Below are 7,843 nucleotides of genomic sequence, written 5' to 3'. Positions count from 1 at the left end.
AGAAGGAACTCTTGATTTTCTTGATTTCGAGTAGATGAAACAGCATGGTTATGATAAGGTGTCATTTTCACAGTTCTGCGGCAAAACCAACCTTGTGCTTCCCAGAAGATAGAAACTGTTCTGTTTCACAGGGACGAGTGCCACCCTTTCGCCATAAGAGGGATGAGATGAAGTGTTACACAAATCGCTAAATGGTCTTTTAATGAAAAATCCCTGAACCAGATATTGGGGACATTGCTGAAAGACCAGAGAGGCAAAGGAACAAGCCACTGCCACGTCTTACCTCGAAAACTCCTCAGCCTGAAAAGCCTTCAGTTCCTGTCTCCTCATGCCTTCTATACTTTTCTCAACCCAGCCATCACTTCCTTCCTAGTGCTGGGATTAATGGCGTGTATGTGCTTCCCAAATACTGGGATTAAAGTTGTGAGATTTCAAGGGCTGAGATTAAAGGTGTGTGACTCCCAAGTACTGGGATTAAAGGTGTGTGCCACCACTGCCTGGCTTCTATGTTTAATCTAGTGGCTTGTTCTGTTCTCTGATCTTCAGGCAAATTTTATTAGGGTACACAGTATATCACCACAGTGAAGTGGGGCGCTGCTTTGTTGTTTGTTTTTCTCTACTGACTTTATTAAAGTGTTGTCACTGAGAACTAAAATATTTAAAACTAATGCATTAAACTGACCCCTGAGAAGACAGATGGAGGACAGGGAGGAAGAGAAAGGAGGCTGAGCAAGAGGCTGCTGAAGAGTCTGCAGAGGAAAGTATCATGCCCTAGCACGAAGACAGAAAGGAGAGGAAATTGAGAATATCTTAGGGGTGGTAATCCAGATGACTCTGGGGACCTGTGTGGATGTGCGTCCACTGTTGTTACTACTGAACTTGTAGGGAAGTTCTGGGCTTGAGGGAATGGATGTGTGAACCACTGAAGGACAACATGGAATGAAGAATGGGAGAAGAGCCATGAAGGTGAGCTAGTGAGTTCTGTGAAACATTAACAAGTGTGGTGAATTGCAGACATCTACAATGGGCAGGTCAGAGGTCAAGAGTCTACCTGATGGATTTTTGCCAGACTTTAATGAAGGAGCTTGTGGGGGGAAAGAAGACCCTGATGACTTTGTCACTTACCCTCATTGGGCATAATATATGAAGAAGAATGGGGATATTCAAAGAAATGTGAAGAATAATTTTAAAAAACTGCATATTGGGGATGGAGAGTTGGCTTTGGAAAGAGTGTGTACTGCTTTAACAGTGGACCTGAGGTCAGTGTCCAGCATCCCTAACAGGCAGGTCCCAACTGCCTGTAACTCCAGATACCTTCTTCTGGCCACAGGTCTGTATTTTCCTCTCTGTGCCTGCCCAGGACTGGGCATTGTGAAGAGACTTGAGCGACAGGGTCTATGTGTTACACTGACTTTTGAAACATAAAACACCCAGGCAAGACATGAACTGCTTAGCACACTGGAAATATTCTTGTGCTAGTAATAGATTTTCCTCTTTTCAGTAATGCATACAGGACAGTCTTAGCCTCTCTTATAGATGTATTAGAGTGCCATGGCCTGATGATGCTGAGTGGTGACTCAGCAGGGTAGTGGACTCATGTGCCTGTTTGCTGACATGCACACAGAAGGGAGCGCTCAGAAAGACGGAAGGAAGATCCCCCCGCTGCCCAAGTGCTGATTTTTCTAAGCAGTGCTTCAGTATCTTTAAAGCTTTGTCTGATTTTGATTCTCACAGAGCAATGTGATAGTTATTTTCCAGGCATTTAAGTTTTCTTTATTTTAAAAGTCATTAGGATTCTTGATAAATAGAGGCTTGGAAAAACCATAAGAATAAAATACCACGTTCCTAGCACAATTAGTGTTTTGACACACATCCTTTCAGGCACGTGACCTTCTCCGGAGGGAGACTGGTGCAGTAAGCCACCTTCCATTGTCATAGTCTTTGAGCAGACTCCTGAGCAAGCAGCAATGTCACTGTTCTCCCCAGGGAACGGTGGGACACACAGGTACGCCCTTCTCTGAGATCCTCCTTACATACTGTCTTGTTAGGGTTTCTATTGCTGTGAAGAGACACCATGACCACGGCAACTCTTATAAAAGAAAACATTTAATTGGAGCTGGCTTACAGCTTCAGAGGTTCAGTCCATTACTGTCATGGCGGGAAGCATGGTGGCATGCAGGCAGACATGATGCTGGAGAGGAGCTGAGAATTCTACATCCAGATCAATGTGCAACAAGAAAAGAGTGCCATGCTGAGCCTTAGCTTGAGTATCGGAGACCTCAAGGCCCACCCCCAGTGTCACATTCTCCAGCAACGCCACACTTACTATAAGGCCACACCTCCTAATAGTGCCACTCCTTATGGGCCTATAGGGGACATTTTTATTCAAACCAACGTATGTCCCTTACCTTATAGACACTTTATTTTTTAAAAAAAATTAAAGGCATATATGAGATTATGACCTTTCTTCTTGTGAGTGTGTGTGTGTGTGTGTGTGTGTGTGTATGTGTATCATCCTTGCACATATAAATGTACACAAAAGAATATGTTCCAGGGAACAATGATTTTACTAGTCACAGACCACATTTCAATTCTTCTTGTTGCCTTTTTTTTGGGACACACTTATGTACAACAATTTGATCAGCAAGTTACCTTAAGATGCTCTTAGATTCATTAAATGTTTTATGCAGTTTCATTGACTCTAAACCAGCTACAGAAGCTTACTACCATGTATCGGTGAAGGTGTTTAAAACAGCTATCTTGCATTTCCTGTGATTCATTAAAAATCATAAGAGAAAAATCAAATAATTCCAAGCATGACTTTAGTTGCATCCAGCTTCATAACCAAGTACTGCCAACATTATTACCTTGACAAGTCTATGACCCAAAGGAACAAAACACTGTGGTCCTGGAAAGTGGCCAGTGAATACCGAACGTGGCTCAGGGCTTGTGTGTGGGTTTGTTCTGGTTTGCACTATATCCGAAAGCCATTCCACTTTCCATGCCCAAACAAGCCAAGGACTGTTATCACTGTTTGAGGATGCTACATCGAGCCCAGGACCATTTATTTTTCAAAAATATGCTATCTGAATAAGAACACTATGCCTGGGTGCTTCTCATCTCTGCAAAACCATGGCTATGTGGGTTAACCATTGTGATGAGCTCACACAAATGCTGCTTGTAAACCTGTTGTAAATAACAGATGTTTGATTGTTTCCGCAACAGTGCTGGGCTCCTTCAGGGAATCCACTGTGTTCAGCAGACCCTAGTGACTCATGTGCAGGATGCTGAATTGGTTTATGTTATTGTCGTCCTGGGTTACGATCCCATGTTCCTCTCTGTGTTTGTCTGGATTTAAGGCAGCTCTGTCTGAAGTAGTCCTCGTAGCTATGATGTCAGAAGCCACATTCCAAACTTCACATTTTCTAATTTCATGCCTTCTCTGAAATTCTGCTCAGTTTTTTTACACATTGACTATTGTAGGTGACTTTACATTATTGGGGATTAGAGGAAGTAAGCAGATGTGCAAAATGTGTGTATGAAAAGCTCTTGTGAGCATTTTCTACTCCCATGGGATGTCTCCTGAAAGTTCTACTCAGGTATCTTCTTCCTTCCTTTTGTATTGTCTCAGGCCATGAACAGTATTCAACATGTCACAGATTATCAGTCTTTTTTGGTTTTTTGGTAATTATAAAAATGAGTATTTAAAAACACATAAGAAACTAATTAAACAGCACAAAGAAAATTTTCTATGCAGCATAGTGTCTTATGCCTTTATTCCTAGGCTCAGGAGGTAGAGGGCAAGAGGATCAGAAGTTCAAGGCCAGCCTAAGCTACGGAAATTTGTTTGAGGTCTGAGTTACACAATGAGAACTCCCCTTAAACAAACGAACAACAAACACACAATAGACAAATACAAACAAAGCAAATGCAAAAATTATGTTTTTCAAAATTTACTTTGGAGTACAAATGAGAAATGTAAAGAAAAACATAGATAATAGACTTGGCAACTTCTTGCTATCGATACATCCTTTAAGAAATTGTTATTGGAAAGTGAAAACTTAGATCATTCTGTTCATGGGTGCTTGGACTTCCTAGGAACTCATCGTTCCCTGGACCTGACCTATTACCATCTCCACTGTTCCTCTGAGGCAGATGATGAGCCCTGGCTGAATCAATTATAAATGAAAGCCATTAGCTCTGTAATAGTGTTTCATGGGTGGGGTATCCAGAGACGCCCAGACTCCCCATAGGTGCTTGTCCAACACTAGGATAGAGCTGCTCCTGGCTTGGATTTCAGCATTGCTGTCATCCATGCTGGGTAAAGAAGCAATGGTGTCGTGAACTTAGAATATTCCTCAATGCTCTAGCCCCTCATCAGAAGACTGTACGTACTGTTTATAAATGGAAGGAAGATAGCTGGAGTTAGTGATGTTGGCATCAGAACAGCTGCAGCTTGTGCTGAGCATTGTTGACAGCAAAGCGCTCTCAGACATCCTAAGGAAGTGGATGCTGAGTGACTTTCAGGGTGGGCAGGGGAGAAGAATGAACGGCTAGTCTCTCTGATCCCATGCGGTAGCCGAAAGCCTTCCTATGGTGGTGTAAGACAGCCCAAGGATGACTAAACTCAAGAGACTGACAGTTTTTGAGAGGAGACTACCTCAGAGGGATTCCTGTGTTATTTTCACTCATTTAGATACAACATAGTTTCTCTTTCCTTAGGCAAAATGAAACAACTATCTCAATTTCAGTTGGGGATTGTTTGGAAACATACTGTACTCACCTGCCCTCCAGTTATTTTTAAAGGTCTGATTTTAAAATAAATTGGGAGCCACTTGAAATACTGATAGAGTGTTTTCGGTTTAATATGCATTCTGTCATCTCTGCTTAAAAGGTTCCAATGAGCTCAGGGCTATATATTTTCATAATTTCAAGTTTGTTATCAGAAATGTGGCCAACAATATATATTAAACCTAGAGATACATGTGCAGCAAGGAAAAGTAACTTGCCCACTTTTTGCTATCACAGGAAATAAATAGTTTCCAATACAAAGAAGAGAGGATCTAGAAATTCTACTTTTTCAGTGTTGTGATCCGGTGAACCTGCAGTGGTCAACTAATTTGTGTCCATATTTTCCTCAGGATGTCACTTGTGTCCTCTATAAAAGTTACACAAATTAGCTATGTTTGACAAAATAGTTACACAAGTCAGCTAAAAATGGTGATTATTTTATATATATATATGAAGAAGGAAAATTTCAAAGTTGACCTTGAGCAGTTTAAATCCCATCTACTTGTGAGGAAATGGAGGCTTACACCAAGCGTGGAAATAAAGACAGGAAATGAAAACACCCACCTCATTTTAAATAACAGAAAAACAACTTTGAAATCAGAAGTCCTTTCCTTTTTTAATCTGCTTCTAAATTTTGAAACTCCACCGGACAGGCGGAATCCTTCAACAGTGGGAAGTGGGAGGTGGTGATGATAGTCTTGTGGGGTTCTTGGGAAACCATGAGACCTTTCTCAACTCATGTTGGGCTTAGTTCGGGGGACCAGGGTCCTAGAAAACTGGGCAGTGACCGAAGCTGCCCCGAGCCATTGGCTTCCAAGTCCATTGCCAGGTAATGGCAAAGAATGACAAGCCACAACCTCATACTGCGGAGAGGGAGTAAAGGGAGGCGGCAGGTGGGCCACTTTTGTATTGGGAACAAACCCGATTGGCTTGCAGTGTATATAAGTGGACATTGGCTGGGGATGGGCCTGATTGGTTAGTTTAAACTTAAGTGGAGAATATTGATAGGTCAGTGGGTTGGGGGAAAGCTCAAAAAATTCTACCAGAAGGGGGTAGAGAACCCCAAAAGTTCCACAAGGGAAGAAGACATAAAAAGGACGTAAAAAGAGCAAAGTGTGGTGATCTGAGTATCTTGCCCTCAGGGCTTTTGAGTGTTTAGTTCCCATGCTCACAGTTCAGGCTGGTTAATTAGAAAGTGGATAAGAGTCTATTGTAGAAGCTTCTACCAGGACATATAGACATTTTGTTTTCCTCATAGATCAGGCTGGTTAACTAGAAAGCTGATATAGTGTATTGTAGAGCCTTCTACCAGAACATAGAGACATTTTGTTTTCCTTAGTCCTGTATCTATGACTGCCTGCCAAAGGGACGGTATACTTGCCATTTTACCAGTTTGTCAACTGAGGCTTATTGGTATTTTTAGGGCTCATCAATGTGCTGTGGGGAGACTTCATGTTTGATGCATAAATAAAAAAATAACGTTTATGATAGCAATGAAGCCTTAAATGCAGTAAGTCCTTGGCATCTGTTTATCAGGGAAGACAGCTTGGGTCAGACACTACAAGTGGGATGAGAACAATGAGCCACTAGAAACTTGAACACTACAAGAGTGATCAGCTACATAAAAACAAACACCCGGGCTTACTTCTCTCCCGCAATGTCTCTACATTGTTACTTATTCTTAATATTCTTAAAGTAAGGAGACTGAAAACGCAAACAGGGGCTGGAGAAATTGCTGTGGGATGGTCTGTATGTCAAGTGTGTTGCTGATTGGTCAGTAAATAAATCACTGATTGGCCATTGGCTAGGCAGGAAGTATAGGCGGGACAAGGAGAAGAATTCTGGGAAGTGGAAGGTTGAGAGAGGGACACTGCCAGCCACCACCATGACAAGCTGCATGGGAAGATCCCGGTAAGCCACGAGCCATGTGGCAAGGTATAGATTAATGGAAATGGATTAATTTAAGATATAAGAACAGTTAGCAAGAAGCCTGCCACGGCCATACAGTTTGTAACTAATATAAGTCTCTGTGTTTACTTGATCGGGTCTGAGTGGCTGTGGGACTGGCGGGTGAGAGAGATTTGCCCTGACCGTGGGCCAGGTAGGAAAACTCTAGCTACAAATGGCGTCCAACGTGTTGGCAAGAGTTTCCACCTAAAACCTGAGTAAAAAGATTCTAAAACGGAGCTAAAAACAGCTCCTAGTTGTCTCTTTCAAGCTAGCGGCAGCCTGCGTGTTTGAGCTACTATGGCGGGTTCCTGGCATGCATGCTCGACCTGCACTATGGCTGGAATGAGGCCTCTGCAAGTGGCACATTAAGCTGTGTGGTGGATTTAGCCTTTGCTAGTACAAAAAAAAAAAAAGAGGTTTATGGGCTACACGCTACTTTGATAGAAGCATAGACCCACTATTTCTGAGAGTTGATGGCTCCCAGAGCTGGCAGAAAATGTACTACCGCCATGTTGGGAAGCTGAAGTGGGCATAGCCAGCAGCCATAGCGCCAGCGCCATTTCAGGCTTAGAAGGCTACAGTTTAAAGCAATAGGCTCAAGCTAATATAAAAAAATAAGCCACGTAAAGATGGCTACCACACAGAGAATCTGGATTATGTTCTCTTTGATATTTGTAACTAAAGAAAAACATTTGATTACAAAAGCTGTTGAGTTATGCCAAAATGTATATTTTAAAGGTACCTTGACTTCAAAATTTGGATGTAAGGATATGTTGCTTTGGAAAGGAGGCTCTGATTTTGTTTCCACAGAAAGCCAGAGGCTATGGATTTGTTCAAGATTAAGATACATCAGGTTTGACCAGCCAAGACCCCCTGAAAGATCTCCGATGACACCATGGCCCTGATGATCCAACATCCAGAATGGTTTCAAGGCAACTGGCTCAGACGACATACCCTCATGGACTATTCCATAATTCTAAAATTTTCTTTGTATCCCCATAAGATACAGCGCCCCCCTCCAGCAGGAAGTAGTAAGAGAAACTATGCCCAAATTCCCAAATATGCCAAGCTGACTTTGGAGATATGTAAAGGTTAAAACCTT

This window comes from Peromyscus eremicus, chromosome 17 (genome assembly GCF_949786415.1).
Source record: "Peromyscus eremicus chromosome 17, PerEre_H2_v1, whole genome shotgun sequence".
Taxonomy (NCBI): domain Eukaryota; kingdom Metazoa; phylum Chordata; class Mammalia; order Rodentia; family Cricetidae; genus Peromyscus; species Peromyscus eremicus.
This window is presented reverse-complemented; position numbering follows the sequence as displayed.